Source organism: Furipterus horrens, unplaced genomic scaffold (genome assembly GCF_987537825.1).
Source record: "Furipterus horrens unplaced genomic scaffold, mFurHor1.1.pri manual_scaffold_6, whole genome shotgun sequence".
NCBI lineage: Eukaryota > Metazoa > Chordata > Mammalia > Chiroptera > Furipteridae > Furipterus > Furipterus horrens.
The window spans coordinates 165822565-165843398 of record NW_028327176.1 but is presented as its reverse complement, the minus strand read 5'-3'; the positions used below and the strand labels follow the sequence as shown (position 1 = coordinate 165843398).

The following is a 20834-nucleotide window of genomic DNA, read 5'->3' as shown; positions in this document are numbered from 1 at the left end:
GACAACCTCTGAACTCCAGGGAATATGGAGTGTTTTTCCCATGAAGAAGGGGAACTTTTTTAAAACAGTACCTTAAGTTTAGAATATTTTTACATTTCTTTAAAAATGAACCGTATCTCCTGTTTAGGGTTGCCATTGTTTTTGTGAGAACCTATTGCATCAATTTAAATTATTTATCTATAGAAATGATGGTAATGTTTTGTCAGATGGGTTAATTACTAAGATTTTGGGGTCATTTAGGAACTATATTTTCACTAATTTTTCCATTCCTATACTATAGATTGATAATCACATCATCTCTGTTTTGCAGGGAAAGGAAATAAACTACACTTGACTATCCCCTGCCCCCCCCTCCCCCGCTGCAACTTGTATCAGATACAATTTAATGAAAGCTCTTAAATAAGTGATTTTATTCCTGTCCATGACTGTAGACATTTACAAAACTATAACAACTGAGTTCACCCTTAAATACCAGTTATATAAAGCAGTAATATACACAGCAGAAAACAGTTCAGGGCTGGGCAGGAGCCACTTTTAATAATTAAAATGTAAACATGGAAAAAAAAGCATAGAATAAAAGTCCCTATTTATTTCTACTTAAGATGTCATGAGATTAATATTTTATAATGTCCTGTGGTTCATCATATATATGTGTATATGCCCATATAATATACACATGTACAATACCTTCTCTTTCTCACATGGATACGTACACATAATTATTTGCACCTCATTTTAGGGCAATTCTAATATGTCGCTCTATACAGTTGTTTGAATCACGTTTGGACCTGCTTTCTTCACAAATTAGGGGAGAGAGAAGGAAATAAAAAGGTTCATTTGGTGTAACTTAGATTCTTTTGTTTAACTGTACACTGTGATGAGCAATTTTCTTCCCTACTACTTCTGTGAGGGGATGACTCACTGTGGTTTTCATGAGGAATTATGGTAATGGATCACACACTCATTGCCGTGCTAGGGGAGTTCTTGGAAAAATTGTCCATATCTCCTGAGGCTAAAGAGCCAGTCATGTGATATGACTCCATTCCTCTAATCCACCCATGGGTCCATCTGAATTGGGGCCTGTTGGAAAATTAGGCCTGTTAGGTCCAGGAGGTACTGCATTCAATAAAGGATACGTGTTGTCTCCAGAGCTGGATGAATCTGCTGGACTAGGCATGATGGGTGTTCCTGGTGGTATGCCACCTCCCGTAGGGCCTACATGATTCACAGGAGGTGCAGAGGAGTATGGTATTGAATTGGCATTTGTTGGGTTTGGCCCAGATCTACCACCACCTGGGCCCACATTTATTACAGGCATTCCAGGGCCCCCGAAACCATTTAGTGGGATTCTCATTGCACCTCCAGAGTTCTGGGGTCCCAAGAACACCATTCCTCTTGGAAGAGTCATTCTCTGCATTGGCCCTCCCGTATCTGGTTGTCCGTGTTGTTGAGTTGGACCCATTCCACTGGGAAGTAATGACTGACTTCCTGGGACACCTCCAAGTGCCTGGTTAGGTATCCTCAGTGGGGGCCTTGGACCCGTAGGGTACTGAGGTGGCATAAAAGGTTGAAAGCATCCTGGAGCTACAGGACCTACTCACATGCCACCTCCTGGCACTGGACTGGGAGCTGCTGCAGCACTATAATCATGGAAAGCTTTTGCTTCACTGGGATGTTCATGTTTTCCTTCTTTCTGGAGCTGCGCAGTAGAGATCCTAAAATACACACCACCAAGAATGCAGGAATCCTGGTGGTTCCCCCAATGTGATTTTTCCCCCCATATTATTTCTGATAAAACCATTTGGGCCAATTTCTTTCTTTCTTTTCTTTTTCTGTGAAGTTCACTACATATTCTTTTTAAAAAAATTTATTTATTCTTTTTTTCTATTACAGTTGTCCCACTTTTTCCCCCACTGCTCTCCTCCCCACCCCCCACCCCATCCACCCCTTGGGCCAATTTCTGAGCTCCTACATGGGGCAGATATTCTTACATGTAGAGTGCTAACTTATCTGGGCCTGGTTGTCAGATGGGATGGCATTGCTGTTACTCTTGCCCTTGCCGTACATGCTTGTGCTGGGAGTAGCTCCCACTGTTGACTCTTGAACACCGTGGGTTTGAACTGCACAGGTCCCCTTATATGTGGATTTTCCAGTAAATATATTGGAAAGTTTTTCAGAGATTTGTGACAATTTGAAGAAACTCATAGACGAACCTTACGGTTTTCTTAACATTTTCTTTCCTCTAGCTTACTTTAATATAAGAATACTATATATAATACATGTAACATAGAACATATGTATGAACCAACTGTTTATATTATAGGTAAGGCTTCAGCTAAACAGTAGCCTATTAGTAGTTAAGTTTTTGGGAAGTCAAATGTTATAAGTGGATTTTTCACTGCATAAGTGTGGGGGGTTAATGCACCTCACCCCAGACCCCTTTCCCATTATTCAAGTGTCAGCTGTATTCCCTCTTGAGCTTAGTTTGAAGCCGGAAGCTTGAAAATACAGTCCAGGCTAGGTACCCATAAAACAAAAGTACCATTCTAATAATTTTTTATACATTTCAGTAGAGACTAAGACTTTTTTAATCTGCTTAAAGCAAAATTTCTTAAAAAAATAAGCCAAATTGTTAGATCTTTCTTTCCCAAATTATATGTGGAACACTGTTACTAGGTGTTCTATTTTAAAAAAAGGTTTTGTGGTCTAATATTTTGGTGTAAACAAAGTTTACTGCAGGACTTCTTGTAGCATATCTTAGCATGTATTATGAATTCTTAAAACATTTTGTAGCAAGAAGCATATTCCTAGGAGCCTTTTATTTAGAACGCTTATTGCCAGTATTCCAGGGAATGCAATTTGTGAAATTTCAAAATATTGCTTTCTGTTTACATGTGGAAACATTGTACACTTTGGAATCAGTTGCATATGTGAATAGTTGTTAACATGAAATCGCTCTTCTTTATCTGGCTACCAACCATGTCACCAATGCAGGCATACACCCTGCTGGGGCTTCCTTTGGCGAATATGTTACCACTGTAAGAATGCTTTTTACTTTCCAATACCCAAGCTTCACAGCGTATGTCTTTTAATCTGACACTTTTTAGCTTATGGTTTCTGTTCGTTTTTGAGGGAACATTTACACGTATGCCTGCAAATCCAATATGACATTTTAAACACAGATGTGGGGAGAAATATCTCGAGTTGCTTTTTAGTGTGATGTGGACACCCTGACCACATGTGCAGCATGAACCCAGAGGAACACTTAGTCTTACTAGTTGTTTGATCTTCAACATGATAGCTTGTTGATTGTGTTCGTGTGTTGTTGTGTGTTATGTTTTAGAAAACTGGTTGAAGATTTTGGATACCCCTGTGATGTGTTACATTTTCCTTTTAAAAGAACAGGACAACTTCAGTAGTGTTTTTTGTTTTATGTTTTTTTGTTTGTTTTTTTTAACATGGGTTTTTAGGTCAAGATTATTGCCACTAAATTCGAGAGACTGCATTAATTCATTTAAGCGTCATAACACCCCTAGCGGGTTGGGGGTGTTATCCCTAGTTTGTGCCTGAAGAAATGGAGGCACGGAGGGTAAAAGTAACCTGCTCGGGGTCGTACGGCTAGAAAGCGGCGCGGCTGGGCTTTGGACCTGGGCATTCTGCCGTGAGAATCTTCACCATTGTGTCATTCATAGAACTTGTTTCCAACTTTTGTAAACTGAACGTGGTTTCTAAGAGTATGTAACAGAGCAAGTTAAACCAAAAGATAGTGCTCAATTGGCAGCAAGCTTGTGTTCATTTTTATAATAATAAACACTATGCTCTCCTTGGTATTGAGGGAAGCTTACTTTAATCTGTATTCTAAGCAATCTACTGGCAATAAAATAGGCACATCAGGAGATCACCTTAACTACTTTCAGGCACCAAGACACCATTTACTGCAACGAAGTAATATATTTCACTAAATTCTGCCATTTAGTAAATAATTTTGTGTGACCTGAAGGAGTCTTCTGGCATTTTGTGGTGAGCTATTCATGTAACTGGGGCAAATTAGATCATAGAAGAAAAGAAAAACAAATATTTGTTGAGTACTGTCTGTGTTCAAATGTTTAAACTAGAATCTGTTTAATCCTCATGAGGTGAGAATTATTATCCTTGCCTTAAAGAAGAGAAAGCTCATGTACATGGAATAACTGGCCTCAGATCACACAGCTTGCATAGGGATCAATTCTGGTTTGATCGGGTCGTTTGCAGGCTCCCAAGAGGCATCGAGTAAGTGCAGTTATTTCTGTTCAAAGCGTGTGTGTCCGAATGATGGCGGGGCCTCAGTTCATGGGAAGAGTGTCTTCAGTGGAAAGCCCTGATCTGGTTCTTTCAACGCAGCATCCTGGGCTGTGGTGTGGACCACAGAACTGAAGGGGAAGTAAAGGTACCTGTAGAGAGAATGGAAGGGGAAAGCCCTGGGCAGAGGCCCCTCCAATCTATCAGTTGGCATTTATAAACTGGAAACTTTCTTCAAAGGCATTAAAAATCTCCCAGAACCAGTATGCCACAGTAACAAAACATGTCCTTATGGCTAATGCTGCTGCCACCAACATCATTGCCATTCGATGGCTGTGTTTTTCCACAAAAGCTGAATAATCAGATTTAGCCTCAGAAATAGGATAGATAGTAAGACAGCAGTGAGGGCGCATTGTCTGTAGGTCTTCCCTAGCAATCTAGATGATCTCAGCACGCTCTCTGTTGCATGAGAACTTTCCACTGGAATCCAAATGGACAATTCTCTTTCACTGGAAAAGCATGGAAATGTCACAGTTGCTAATTAGCAACTCCTTTCCACTTAATCAAGTCATTCAAATTCTTCAGAGGCTACAGAGACATTAGAGGCTTGGCCTACCACCAACCGAAAAGTATCAAAATAAAATGGCCTATTTGCTGTTTCAAAAGCACTTTTCATTAAATTACAGAAAATATTGCAGAAGGTGGCGAGTGAGAGCGGGCTGGCTGGAGAGCATACACTGGTAACCATCTTTTAGCCATGGGTATTTTTTCACAGCAAATAAATTTCCCTAGTTTATAACTGTGATCAACTCAGCACAGCTCTTTCTGGAACTTCCCTACTTTTAGGCAAAGTAATTTGGAACTTGTCAGAAAGCCACAGGTTGGGGGATTGCCTTATTCTTGGTCCTAAACCTAGACCTGTTTTATAAATGGTTTATTCCCAGGCCAAGGTGTCCCTGCATGACATGCCCCCATAAATGTCCTGCTGCCACAAATTGCTAATCTTAGCGAGAATGGAATTCTGTGTCCACTCCAAGCACTCTTGCTCTCCTAGGGATGCCGCCCGCACTGCCTCCCCAGGTAGAGTTCTCCGGGTGAGTCCACATGTTTTCCTAGTTGTTTAAAGCCCCTTGACAATAATAGATCCTTGACATTGTATGCATTATATCTGTACCTGGGCAAATGGTTTGCATGGAGCAATTTTCCAGAACTGCCAAGTCTGCAGACCTAGTGCAGGGAACACAGGGAAAGAGAAGGACACGTGGACCCCGTGCTGCCAGGGAACCAGGACATGATGGTATAGTCTCAAGAAAGGGACTCTTTCAGGCCCCTTAAGGCCTTGGTCAACCGCCTCTTTAGGGAGAAGAAGGGAAGGAAGCATGCCTTTTGTAAAAATAAAACACTTCATCAAGTGAAAACAAAACCTGCATAAAAGCCTAGGCTGCCCCCTCCCTGTTGTCTCGGGCCAGTGGGCCTAGTGGTCTCAGTCCAGGAAGGAGGGGGGTCCCTGGGCTTCAGGGTCAAGAACAGAAACCTGAGCAGAGCACTAGAAAAGGAGAGCAGTTGCAGAAGGAAGGGACAGCTGCTTCTCTTACCTTACAGAGGTGCTGGCAGGGTCAGCACTAAGGCAGCCCCTGGTGGCTGCAAGAGGAGGCTGGACCTGAGACACAGGTGGCGATGGAGGTGGCATGAAGGAGCCTCCAAGGATACTAGAAGTGGGCTGACCAGGAAGGAGTAGGAACCCCAGGCCGGTGGGCACAGCAGGTACCAGAGCTCTTGGCTGCAGGGGGGCATGTATGTAGCCTCTTGGTGGCCTTGTGGAGACCTGAAAACGGAATACGGGTGGGACCAGATTCCTGTAGTTATGTGGATAGGGTGTCCGATAGAGACCTTTTGTTTGCTTCTCAGGTAGGCAGCCATTGAAACACCTGTTCAGGTGAACCGTCTATTATTTTTAAATTGATAATACTGAAATTTAAAATTATTATAAAAATTGGTTCTGAGAAACATTTGGCCAGTAAGTTTGAGAGCTTGGACAGAGCCAGTCTTCAAATTTTCACCTGAAATTTTAATAATCCAAGTGTATTCAAGAAAGGATTGAAAGAGTGAATTTCATTAGGGATTTGTTTGGTCCCTCATGAATCTTCTAAATTGTGATATATGTTGTTAAGCTCAAGAAATCATAGTACAAAACGTTTTCCTTCTTTTTGAGAGGAATATTAAATGCTACAAATCTATATAATGCTGCATTATTTAATGCTACAATATTTAATATTTTATTTGCATTACCTCTTGGATAAAAAGTAAATAAGGACAATATTAATTATTTGTTTGAAAATAAATCTTATCTATAGATTCTGAAATTGTACCTGTGAGTAATGTAAACAATCAACTGTTTCTTTACTTTCTGAATTGTCATCATGTTTTATTATGTTTGAAACATGAATCATTTTACATTTGAAGAATTTATGTTATATGTGATGACAGATGATGTGAGACTACTGTAAAAATCTGTCACTTTTGCTAAAGATACATTAGATATTTAAGAGTTTTTCATTTTAAGTATAGCATTTGTAGGAATATATCTGATAAGCATGTATTTATTTCAGCAGTGCTCTTATTCATTTTAATGGCATATACCACTTTAAGCACTGCACATATCTGAAGACGATCTTAGTACTTTATGACTAACTTCGTTTTTACTGATAATCCCCATAGAAATCATTTCACATGTATACACATTTCAGTTTTCCGTGGACAGGAAATTTATGTTGATTTTTATGATGAATAAAATGTTATAAATGGACTTTTTAGACAAAGCAATCCTATGCTTTCTTGTTATTAGCATTAGAGTCATAATTTAATCTTATATAATTATTTTAAAAGCAGACATTAACGCCTTCTTAAAATAAAATGGGAAGTTGACCTAAATGGTCAAACCTCTTTGTAGAGTCAGAATTCAGAATGGAAATTTGAATGCTGGGTTGCCAGGAGTGGGGCAGATATGGACAGAATTATTTTTCCAAGAATGCTGCTGTTTCAGGTCCCCATGAAAAGTAAGTGGAAAAGTGTATCATTTTTCTGAGCAATGAAAAAAAGGAATAGAAAGATGTTTATATGTCTCTGTTTTGCCTTCACATTTAGAATCACTTCTGAGACTATGCCAAAAGGACATCTTAATACAAAAACACAAAAATCAAACAAACGAAAAAAGGTTAAATGGGTTATCATCCCTGTATCTTTCATTGAGGTCCTTTGGTAAAATTTTCAAATGTAAAAACATTATCTGTTCCCTTTTCCTTCCTGGGGGAAGCTCCCATCTTCATCTGAGAGAACCACTGCCATTCAGTGGTCAGGTTTCTTTGGATTGTTGGCTTTCATACTACAAAGTGGTAAGTTTGTTCCCAAGCTGCTGACCAGGCCTCAGAGGCCTGTCTGGGGAGTGATCATTAGTGGTAGCCACTACTTATTCCTCTAAAAATTTAAGATTAGCCCCCTTGGTTCAACAGATTTGTTAAATTCCAGATAAAAAATAGTAAACAACACATACATTTTTGGATGGTAGAAAAATTACGTAGAATCTACCTCTTCTTGGCCTTGTAACATTAAGATCCTCAAGGAATTAGAAAATATAGTTTGATATTAGGTAATAGTTGGATGCTATGTATTAGAATCAGTCCTACTGAATCTCCAAAAGATGGAATTATTTTCAGTGGCAGGTGCTACATTTGTTTTCATTATCTAGTATAGCTGTCAATGATGAGACATTTTTAAAAAGTCTGCTATGGTGCCTCCTTGAAGTTTGTCAGACAGGTATTTTGTGTTCTGTCCTTTGCTAGGTGTACTGTGCTAGTCAGAGATCAACTCCTATAAGGAGTTTTCTGATTTCTACTACCAATGATGAGCTAGAGCACACATCTGATACAGGACAGGAAGTTACAACCACTATAATGGAGGTTAAAGATAATCAGCAACCCTGTTGTGGGTATTTGCAGAGAAAAGACATCTTATGTTTTTAACCGAGAGGATCAGAGAAAGTTTCCTCTTGTTGGAGTGGTTTGGGTAAAAGTCGGCTTTGAGGTAGGAAAGTAAGTGCATTGAGGAGAGGGAGCTTCAGATGGGGGTTAATTCTATGAAGACTAATTAGCTAGAGGACAGGGTGCTTAAGAGAGGAAGAAGGAAAGGATGGAGAGGATGCTTGAGGACAATTTGTGGCAACCCTTAAAGGTCAATCTCGAAACATTGGGATTTTTTTCAGTCGGCTTGTGATCTCCCCACTTTTCGGTACACCTGACTCCTCTGTCATGGACCCTTGGAGCTACTGAATGATGCAGTGTAACAGGTATAATATAATTTCATTGTGGTGAAGAGAAGAAGCTCTGGATTGTAAACTAGCATGGATCATTTCTCGGACCCATCACTTACTAGTTATGGGCCTTTGGGCAACTTGCTAAACCTTTCTGTGCCTCAGTGGTGGCATGAAGATTAGATGAGGTAAAAAGTAACTGTGTAAAGCGCACAGGCCCATTGCAAATAGCAACTTCTTATGCTGTCTGAGACTGTCTCTCCCATCTGTCCTTTTATGAGTGTAACTCACAATACATCTGTGAAACAATCCAGAAATAGACAAAGTGTGATAGGAGATAGGGAGATGTGGACACAGGGAGAGATCTAGGGTAGAAGAAAGGATGGCTTTTTGTATGAAATGTAAGTAGCTGCCTGTAAGTTCATATCCTGTAGTAAACAACCAAGATGCTCATCTACTTTCTTTCCATGCTCAGGGAAGAGAATGAAAGAAGTGTGCAGGCAAGGCTACTTTGGTGGGCTTTGAGCCTGAGCTGGAATGTCCTGATGGGTCCTGGTTGGTGCCTGAGGAGAAGAAAGAGGTTATGGCTCAGACAGGCAGAAAACACTTTCTTAACTCCATGGAGCTGAGGTTTCAGCCATAGGCTCTGTCAGGGCCCTTTGCATGTCCGTAGTTAAACATTTGTAGTTTACCATTCGCAATTACTTGGAAGGCTGGAAACTGGTGGTTGACAATTTCTCTGAGACTTGTGAACTAAAGTTGCAAGTCCCGAGGATGTGGTATATAGAAGCTGGGCTGATCCGTAGCAAGTAAGCATAATGTGTGCTCCGCATTGGCAGCCATTTGACATCATAAAGTGATGAAAGTGTGTGTTTCTAAAGAATGTTTTTTAGGAGATCCTTCAATGACAAATGACAAGGTGACTCCCCTGATTTGTGGAAGAAATATGAATCTGGAGAAAGTCAGAGTCTGTATCAATACTTCTGGGGTTACAATTCTGAGAATTCTGGAAGGTCTCAGCCCATATTTCACTAGAATATCCAAGTGGTTGGCTCTCCTAGTATCCACACCAGAAAAGAGGCTGATTTTGGAAGAGGAAAGAGGCTGACTTCGGAAGAAGTCAGCTACCTGTGAAAAGCTAAGGGAATTCTGGGTAAGCCTCTGGCATTTGTCAGCTTACCTAACAAGGAACCTGAGGCTTAGCATCTTATTGGTTGAGTGGTAGGCTAGAAACTACTCTCATTGGTCGGATTTGGTGGTAGAGTGGGTTGGCTCTTTAGTGCTCCATGATAATCACATGTAGAAGGCTCAGGGAGCCTCCAGTGAATGGGTGGGAAAGACAAGCTCACAAGGAGGAAATTCTCTGAATTAGGTTCTGAGAGGCTGTGCTGTAATGAGGGAGATTAGTTGTTAAAGCCTTTTGTTTTATATGTGTGTGTGTGTGTGTGTGTGTGTGTGTATGTGTGTGTGTGTGTGTGTGTGTGTGTGTGTGTATATATATATATATATATATATATATATATATAATTTTACTTTAGTATATAATTTTCTCTTACAGTGAGTCAGCCTGATTTGATTTTGACAGTTGTTGCCAACATACTGGATCGTTGAGTAAAGAAGTCTCCTTGGTTTCCTAGGGGAGGACTCAAGTAAGGAAGATGATTCATTACCATCAAGGCCTCTCACTCTTGGGGTGCCATTATTTTTGAGGAACTCTAGCATCGGCCATATTAATTTTTGTATGCAGGTTGGAGATGGATGGAAAAAGAGGAAGTGAGAAGGAAAAAACAACAACTTCGTATTTTTGAATATGGCAAAACTATCAAGTGATCACCAATGTGATTAACACACTTTACGGTTGCTTTTAAGTATAACTTTTGAGAGTACTGGGCTTTTCAACATCTCACTTTATGATGAAAACTGTATAGCAATAGCTAATCCTTATACAGTGCTCTGTATTTGCCTAGTATTGCCCTGTGTACTTTAGAATAGCTATATATGAATATTAATTGCTATATACTTCACAATACTATGAAGTTAGGAATAATTATTATCTCTGATTTACAATTGAGGCCACTGAGGCACAGAGGTTAAGAAACTTGCTCGAAATGACATGTTAGGGAATTGGTAGGACTGGGTTCAAAACCTTCACAGTCTGGATTTCAGAGTCTGTTTTCTTAATGACTTTCCTGCTTCTACTGTCCCACAGCCTGAACTGGAGGTAGGAATAATGGCCATTCTCTGTTTTAATGACTTTGCATACTGGATTGGCCCTGTTTACTTTGAAAGTACCCATTTCACTTTTTTTATGACCACAAAGCACCGTATTTAATACTAGAAAATTTTAGTGCTGATACCATCTATAATTCTAAAAGAGCTTTTTAACAGATCTTGGTGAGAAGTTCCTTGTGATATTGGGCCTTGACAGTGTTAGGTTTTAGGTTAAATAACTTATTTGTTGGAATGGAATTTCTTGGCTTTTATGATTAACTTTGGCTGATTGAACAATATGTGTCCTTCTGTGAAAGTCACCAGACGGCTGGCCACAATGATCCACATGGACATCTATGGATATATTAGTGGTGTTTTGAGTTCCCCCAGTGTGCTGAAAGTTCCAGAATACTTAAAGTAGGTGGGCACGTTTTATGTGTGTCTAAATGTGTCTATGCATGTCCATGACACTCACAAACACACAACATTCTAACATGCAGTTACAAAATTGAAAAAATTCTACCAACAAAATTTCATTTCCTTCTTTGCACTGTTATTTATTTTTCCCATTAGAGAAAATTAGAAAAAAATAAAAAGTGCAAGGACGGAGATAAAGGTCACATATGCTACTACTACGGAGCTAGCCACTATTGAGTTTTACTTTCCCTCGGTATATTTATTCCTATACACTTATTCCCAGACACGCTATCTTAAAGCAACCGTTTGTGCTGTTAACATGTTATTTTCTCAGTTACATTTGAACCAAGATGTGAAATGCAGGATGCATTTTTGCTGGAGAAACCACAAAAATGTAACTATTTATACTGTTTCCTAGCTATCTCACACATCATTTCCTCTCTTACTTCCTCCCTGTCACTGGCTGTCCTGCTGTCAGCCTGCCCGTTCTCCGCTTGTGACATCTGACTCATCACTGACACCTCTGTCCTCAGGGCTGCTCAAGGGGCCTGTTACTAAGCCTGGCAACCTTTTTCTCCCTAAGATTTCTCAGATCTGTACTTTTAGTTTTCAGCTGCTGCGACCCTGGCCTGTACTTCACTGTGTCATGCTGTCAATGTCCATTTCTTGGCCTCTGGCTTCTCTTTTCCGGTCACTCTTAAAAAGTACTTTTCTCACAAGTGTTTTTCTCCTCGTTGCGGTCTCAGCAAAACTCTCCCATGGTAACACCTCTGCTTTACTTTCCAGTTATCCCTACATCACTCTCAGGTTCTTGATGGTGTCCTTCTTCACCTCCTGCACTCCATGCCTGACAAGGACACACCTTGGTTTTTCGGTATTGCATTGGTAAAGGTAAATGGGCCTGGCCCGACTACAGTGTGAAATATGAAAAATCTTTGCCATCCCCAACCTCTATTCTCCATTACAGTTTTGACCTATTAGGGGTTTTCTCTGCATCTGTTTGCTACTTAGTGTTCTTCTTGCTCTATAATTCACACTTTTAATCAAATATGAAGGGATCTGATATTGGTGGTTTGTACTCAAGTGAATGTGATCACATATGCTTTTGTGTAATCAAATGTCTTTAATTAAATAAAGCTAGTGCAATTAGATTTAGTGTTCCATTTTTGGCAAATAAAAGATTTCCAGCTCTGTGTTGATTTCCTCTGCCCCAAATTAAAAAAAAAATTTTTTTCTGGAGTATGTAAGCCTGAGAACAACTGTTTTAAGAGAAGCAAAAGAGGAAGAGAGAAAGATATAGAGCAGCTTATAGGTGAGAGCAATATTATTAAGCTATGTCCTTTGATAAAAATGCATTATTATGTTTTTCTTTGATAAAAATGCATTATCTGTGTAATTAAAAAATATTTTTTGTGTAGTCCCTTGTTTCGTCTCAGCCACATGTGTACATTTATTGAATCCATCTTAGACTATAAACTAAAAGCACTGAACATCTTATTTTCTTTATTTACCCCTGAATCTCACTATCTAGATAATGCCAAATATGCTATTTACAGTCAACATATGATTGTTGATTATGTGACAGTGTTTTGGGACATAAAATATTTTCTTGTCTCTCCAGGGTTTCAGTTGTCGTCGTCCCCCACCCCCCAATAGAACCAGAGAACTTAATTCTGTTAACACCAGTCTCAGACATTTATGTTTCGACATCTACCCACAGTTACCCGCACCTGGTTGGCCACGAGGAGATTTCATTTGCAACTGTGTCAGTGGCAGCTGTGCTTTCATTCCTCTGCTGCTGTCCCTTGGCTCTAAAACCTCATCTTTTGCTTAGGGAACTGGGCCAGAAGGGAAGCCAGTCTGAGGCACATGGAGATGAGGCAAGTGTGCTTCAGGGGCCGTGTCAGTATTCTGGCTGGGGCAAGGGAATTGCATGGTGCTTTATATTCCAAAACTGGAGTTCTCTCTTCTGTGACCCTGGCATGCCTTCATACTCACAGATGCCAGAAGATTGCTTGATTCAGCTAAAGTTGGGGAGGTGGTGGGCTGGATGGAAAGACTTTGGTCCATAAAGTGTGATGAGGATTGATGAAATGTCTGTTTTCATACATTGGTTCTCCAGCAACCTTTCCTTTTAAAAGTCTCTGATTCTGTAATTACAGTGTATTCCATTGGCACAGTTGTTGCATTACAAATCTAATAAGTTGAAATGAGTTCTGTAAGAGAATATAGGCTTATATAGTCCACTGTAGTGGAAGGATAATGCATAGTGGGACATTGGAGAGGAAACAATAGAGTTATTATGTAGCCGCCTAGAACATCTGCTGCTTGAAGGCAAGCCAATAAATGAGGAAGAAGAGATAAAGGCTGCCTAACTTGTGAGCTCACTCACCATGTTATTGTAAAACACGTGAAATTCAACATTTTAGGTTTTGCACTACCCTACAGGACTTGGCCTGCAATAGACAATCCTTAACTAACATCCTGGAAATTTTAGTTTGTTATTCATTTTGCTTTTTTTTTCACGTTGCTGTATTTTAAGGCACTGCAGCAATGAAATGAATTATTTTATCTATTCTGTCTGTGAAAGCAAAAAAATGTTAATAGTTCAAATGCAAAGGAAGTAAATTTGTAATGGCATTATCATTATATGACATGGTATTTTTATTCTTGCTTGAGAGGCTAGGAATTCACTTGATATATTTGTGCACACCTGGAGTGGGAAGAAATTAGATGGGGTTTGTACTCAAGCAGTTGCTGATTGATGTCAGATTTTCTACATCAGGATGTTTTCATTGACACAGGACATCCTCATGTATGAACAATATTAAGCAATACTCCGGAGTGAGAATTTTAGCAAGGTATCACTGGCTCAGTGGATTCTAGAACAGCAGTAATTGTTCATATTGAGGTGACTAGAGAATGGACAAATTAGGTTTATGGTGGCTTACATTACAGTTCTACTCAAATAGTTGGGTCAAGAAAGCAAGGATCTGGCCTAGCCTCCTGCTGTGACTGCCGAAGTACAAAAGGTGTAACAGTGGCTCTTCAGCATCGTGACTGGAAATCTTGAATTTTCCCTGTACCAATATTCTTGTCCATATAATGTTGGCTTTAGACTTCTTAGGGTCTCTAGCCAAGAATGACTTTTGTGATTATGGAAATGTGACTGTAAGAGATTGATCTCCAAAATATATAAAGAACTTATATGTCTTAATACCAGGAAGACAGACAACCCAGTTAAAAAATGAGCAAAAGACCTGAACAAACACTTCTCCAAAGAGGACATACAGAGGGTTCATAGGCATATGAAAGAATGCTCAACATCAGTAGCCATCAGAGAGATGCAAATAAAAACCACAATGAGACACCACCTCACACCGGTCAGAATGGCCATCATCAACAAATCAACAAACAACAAGAGCTGGTGAGGATGTGAAGAAAAGGGAACTTCAGTGCTCTGTTGGTGGGAATGCAGACTGGTGCAGCCACTATGGAAAACAGTGTGGAACTTCCTCAAAAAACTAAAAACGAAACTGCCTTTTGAACCCGCAATTCCATTGCTAAGATTATACCTGAAGAATTCTGAAACACCAATTCAAAGGAACTTATGCACCCCTGTGTTCATAGCAGTGCTATTTACAATAGCCAAGTGCTGGAAACAGCCTAAGTGCCCATCTGTAGATGAGTGGATCAGAAAACTGTGGTACATTTACGCAATGGAATACTATGCAGCAGAAAGAAAGAAGGGACTCCTGCCATTTGCAACAACATGGATGGAACTAGAGAGAATTATGCTTAGTGAAATAAGCCAGGCAAAGAAAGAAAAATACCATATGATGTCACCTAATACAGGAAACTAAAGAACAACACAAACAAAATAACTAAATAGAACAAAGAGCAGAATAGCCATCAATGGGGGGGAGGGATGAGTGAGAGAAGGGGGATAAGTAAGGTAGGGGTTTAGTCAAGGAACGTGTATAAAAGACTCATGGATACGGACAGTAGGGAGGGATATGATTGCGGGAGGGGGGGTGGGCTGGGTGGGGGAGAGAAATGGGGGAAAAATGGGACAACTGTAATTGAAAAACCAAAAAAAAAAAAACAAAACAACAACAAAAAAAAAAACAAGAAAAAAAAGCAACTGTGGTACATTTACACAATGGAATACTACGCAGCAGAAAGAAAAAAGGAACTCCTGCCACTTGCAATAACATGCATGGAAGTAGAGAGAATTATGCTTAGCGAAATAAGCCAGGTAACAAAAAAACAAATACCTTATGATATCATATCACCTAATGCAGGAAACTAATGAACAACACAAACAAAGGAGCAAAATTGAACCAGAGGCATGTAAACAAGGAACAGACTAATAGTTACCAGGGGAGGGGGGGGGGAGGGAGAATAGAAGGGTAAGTAGGAGAAGGGTTTAGTAAAGGAACTAGTATAAATGACCCATGGACAAGTACAACGAGGTGGGGACTGGGAGAAGGAGTGGGCTGGGTGGGGGGTAGAAATGGGGGAAAACGTGGGACAACTGTACTAGAAAAACAATAAATCAAAAAATTAAAAAAAAAAAAAAAGGTGACTGTAATTAGAATGTCCCCACGGTGAATGCCATGTCACTTTTCCAGTTGTAGAGGCTGAAGAGGTTATAGCTCAGAGTTCTACTAGGTCAGGCTTTGGCCTTGCCCAGGTTCACCTCTGATCGTGAAGACCACTGAGAACGGGCCCCGTGCTGGGCTCTCTTGTGGGACTCTGTTGTGCTCTCTCTCCTCATACTTACTAAAGTGAATAATTGAGCCAGAAAAGGGTAAGTGAACATTAGAGGAGCTGTTGCAAGAAAATTAGAGGTTATGACTGAGGAGGCAGGAGAGAGGAAAAAAGTAATACTACTTTCCATTTGTGTGGTGCTTTCTGATCTAACTGAATTACATTCTCACCATAAACACATGAAATCTCAGAGAAGTAAACAGCTTTGCATTGGGACCTGCGCAGAAGCAGATAAACTCTTTAGATGTGTTTGGAGCAGAACTGTAAATGCTCTGGTTTAGTCAAGCTGGCTTTTTCCCTGTTGTCCTTTTTCACTTTAAGGCTTTCTATGCAGGTGTGGTAGTCTGATACTGGCTCCCAAAGATTTAAGGTCCTAGTCCTTGGAGTCTGTGAATGTTTCCTTTTTTTGGAAGAGAGGCCTTTGGAGATGTAATTAAGTTAAGGATCTTGAAATGGGAGATTATTTTGGATTATCTAGTTGGGCCCCAAATGGGATCACAATCATCCTTGTGGAAGACAGAGAGAAATTTCACACACACACACAGGGGCCTGTGAAAAGAGGCAGAGATTGGAGTCTCATGGCCACTAGCAAAACAGTACTGGTGCCCACAGATGCTGGAAGAGGCAAGAAATGAAGCCCCTAGAGGCAATGGAGGGAGTATGGCCCCATTCACCTCTTGGCAGCAGTGGTTCTGATTTTGAACTTCTGGCCTCCAGAATTATGAGAGAATAAATTGCTGTTATTTTAAGCCACCAGATTTGTCATTATTTGCAGCCACATGAAACTAATGCTAAGAGGGAAGAAGAAGAAGAAGAAACAAACAAACAAACAAAAAGAAATGGAATTCAGTCATGAGGACTAGATTATCAAATTTAATTTTTAGAAAGAATACTTTTTTTATTTATGTGAGCATGGTATATACTTTTAATGGAGGCCTGGTCTAGGTTATTATTTTAATTCTTATCATTACATTAACTTTGCAAAAGCAACACTCTAATTGTGTCATGTGTGTTTCTCTGTATTCCCAACATGACTATAAATTGGGCATCCTGTCTGGCTTGTTTATAATTGTACCCGAGTTACTTGGTGCATAGTAGGTTCTCAGTAAACATTTTCCAAATAAGTACAACCTTCAGTATGAATATCATTCTAATCAGGGCTCCAATCTACTTTTACAGCTATAGTTCTCACTATTCTTTTTTTATGTTCTTGACAGGAAAAAAAATCAAGTTGGTGTGATAAATAATGAATAGTAAGTACAGTTAGTTTCCCTTATGAATAATAACTGTCCAGATGACAGATGGCACTAGAATAGACTGAATTGTATAGTGTTAATTGAAAGCTTTTCCTACATCTTTAGGAGAAAGAAGCAAATTAAGACATAAAATATTTTATATTTTTATTTTAAAATGTAGTTTAAAGTGTGTTTTTAGAGTTGGTATGGGTAAAGCCCACAGGCATCCTGGACCTGTGGGATTCAACAGAGGCGATCAATATTCAGAATAATGTCAATGAGCCACTGTTCTTTCAAAGGCAGGGTAATTTTGGACTAAACTTCTTACATGCATTTTAAAATAAAAAGCATGGAAACAAGAATTAAGCCACTTGGTGAATTCTCAAACATGTCCTATCATCTGAAAGTAGTTTTCTGCTTGTGAATTGCAGAATTTTGTATTCAGGACCACATCCTGTCTTAGATGATCAAGTGAACAAGATGATTGATTTTGTTTCCCCAACTTTAATCATGAAAAATTCTAGCACTTAGAAATGTTTTAAAATGGATAATGAATACACATAAATCTTACATCTGGACTCAAAGTTTTAATTTTCAGGAGCTTAAAATTTCAAAGCTCAGGCCAAACTCCAGACTAATTAAATCTAAACCCCTGATGGGTCAGTGGCATCAGTGTCTTTCTGAAGGTCCTTGGGTGATTCTAGTGTACAGACAAGTTTGAAAACCACTGTACCATATATTATTATCACAATAAAGGAAATTATGGTCTAATACTCAATCTATATTAAAGTTTCCACAGTGTTTCCCCAGATGCCCTTTAAAGCTGTTTTTGTTGCTAAACCACAACGTATTTGGTTGCTATGTCTCCACAAGGGAAGGAATTTTTGTCTATTCTGTTCACTGCTGGATGCTCAGCGCCTAGAAGAGAGATAGGCAGAATAGATAATCGATAAGTATTTGTAGGTTGCATAAACTTAATCCGTGGCCCCTGTGTGTTTGCCAGGCATCTGTTCCATGTTCATATGTCTGAGTGAAGTCTTTACCTATAAAGTTTTTCTTGATCATGAATGGGTCACCCTGGATTTAGAAAAAGATTAATAGAGGACTGTAACTTTTTCATCAATGATTCATTTAGGTACAAATATGCGTGCAGAGTTGTAAGGTGGAATTTAATTTTGTGTTTCATGTAAACATTGCTCAGACACCAAGAAGGGCTTACCCAGATGGATCCCTGGGGCTCAGTGGGGCACAGTGGGAAAACACCCTGGCTTGAAGGCTGCCCCTCCCCTAGAATCAGCGAGTATTCTTGTCTACATGGAGTCACCATTTCTTTTTCTTGCAATAACATATTTAATTCCACATTGTGGAAATGTAAAGCATAACTGGGGAAGAAAATTTGGATGACACTCAACACACACGTTTTATTGTTTACTTTTCAGTAATTGCTTCTTGCGTTTCCTTTCCCCCTTATATGTTAAAATTACTCATAGCTTTGACAGTTGTAGTAGTACTGTGTGGGAAGCTTAAATTCTAGTTGTTGGTAGAAGTGGTAAAGTTGGGAGAAGAGGTTTTGTGAGGACAAGGAAAATGTGATGATAGGAAGAAGCGATTTGTGAGTCTCATTGGTAAAGGTCAAGAAGATTGGGAATGTACAAGGTCTGTCCAGAAAGTATCCGGCCATGTACTAGGAAAAAAAAACACATTTACTGGAGAAGATACGAGATACAAGAAACATTGTACATGGAACAATGACGCCTCAGTCCCCTTCAAAGCAGGCACCTTGGGACCTCACACAGTTCTCCCAATCGCCACCAGGTGCCCTGTTGTATTTTCCTGAATCTCACTGATGGTCTGAAATCTCTTCCCTTTCAAAGGTGATTTTAGTTTTGACAAAAACCAGAAGTTACAGGGTGCAAAATCTGGGCTGTAGAGGGGCTGAGTCACCTGGGTGATTTGACATTTTGCCAAAAAGCTCTGCATTAGACGTGATTCCTGAGCCCGTGCATTGTTGTGATGAGGCTGCCAATCACCAGCTGCCCATAGCTGCGACCTTCTGAATCACCCGAATAGTTTCCTCAGAGGAATGTTCAAGCTTAACGCAAAATTTGATGCAGATTCGTTGCTCTCCTTACTTGCTCATTCATTTTGAAAAAGCACACATAAATCTAAGCTAACCAAGAGGTAGAATCTAAATGCTTTGAAACCGTGCCTTATTTCTTTTAGAGCCAGAATTTACGGTTGTCTATCATGGTTAGTGAACGTAAGAACCGCCAAACTATCTAAAACTCATAATCATAAGCAAGTATGGTTTTTATGCACAACAAAAAAGGGTAGTAAGAGTAAATTCTTCAACAAAAGTAACTTTTTACTTAAACTTGACCTTTGGGACTAGGACCCTGACAACCTCTTTTAATTTACAGATTTAGATTAGCCTTGTGATTTACTTATGGAGGTTTGGCAATATAAAAATTCAGTGATATTATTGTCCCAGAATATTTTATTTTCTTTGCTTTAAATGTACAAGAAATTCCTCATCTGTTTTCAGACAAATCACCAATTCATAGATAATTTTCAAGGATAATACTATTGCCCTGTTGTTATAGATTTTTGTGTTTAAGGGACGTACAGTGTCATTTGGTCTAATTCTTTTACATATGAGGAGAGGGGGGTCAGGAGAGGTAAGAGAGTGGCTCAAGGTAGCCCACAGCCAGCTGGTGATGGAACTAAGAACAGAACCTGGAATCATTGATGAGTGTTTAATTGCTCTTCAGGGTTACTCACATCCAGTTGGTGTTGGAGGAACAGAACCTGAAATCCCTGATGAATGTTGTTAAGTGATGTACCTGCTACATTCATCTTATTTTCCTGGCATTTTAAAGAATATTATTGCAACAACCGAATCTTAAAGGTCTACAAAGTTGTAGTATTGTATTTCTGTTGAGTTTTATGGATGGGTAGAGTGTTTTCATTTCATCCTCATGAAGGATGGAAAAGGAATGTTTTCTAGCATGACCTCTAACTTTGGAGGTGCTAAGGGTGTGAATACAGGGCATGCACATCCATTCTTAGAGAGTCAGTGGTAGATTTTGGATGGTTTGGTGGTTGCACATACTTGTGATTATTCAACAACTAAATATTGATACCTTGAGCCTTATTTAATGGCTTACCCAGTGATGTAGGTTCTAGTGGTGGTATCTGACCTATTGTCCCCTCTGCAGCTCATGGGGGTCGTTTAACCTTTTTGGCTAGTTAGAAAGCAGAAGAAACCATCCTTACCACTTGCACTTGTAAGATGACATTGACTGCTTTTGCCACTGATTTATTACTTTCCCATCTACTGCAGAAACACTGACCAACTGTGTCAGATGTGAGGCGGCTTGGCCTCATGACCTCTCCGCATTCTCTCCCACTTTTCTCATTGTTCAGCAGCCTCTTCTGGATACAGCTAAGAAAGAATCGAAATCTGACCCTTGATACACTAAATCAAGTGCCTGACCCCCGTGACACTAACTAGGTTTCTTTCTCTTTTTTTGGTGGATATGTTTTATATTTTCAGCAGAAAAAAAAAAAAAAGCTGCCATTTAAAACGGTCCCTGGCCCCACTTAATTGGTCA

General features: G+C 39.7%; 1 protein-coding gene and 1 pseudogene across 3 annotated transcripts in view; one reads left to right on the top strand and one right to left on the bottom strand.

The window, feature by feature from the left end:
• ARHGAP18 (Rho GTPase activating protein 18) overlaps positions 1 to 20834 on the top strand; it is a 168798-nt gene that overhangs the window by 58579 nt on the left and 89385 nt on the right. The gene's annotated exons all lie outside the window — the stretch shown is intronic.
• LOC150007750 (single-stranded DNA-binding protein 2-like) lies at positions 954 to 2067 on the bottom strand (annotated as a pseudogene).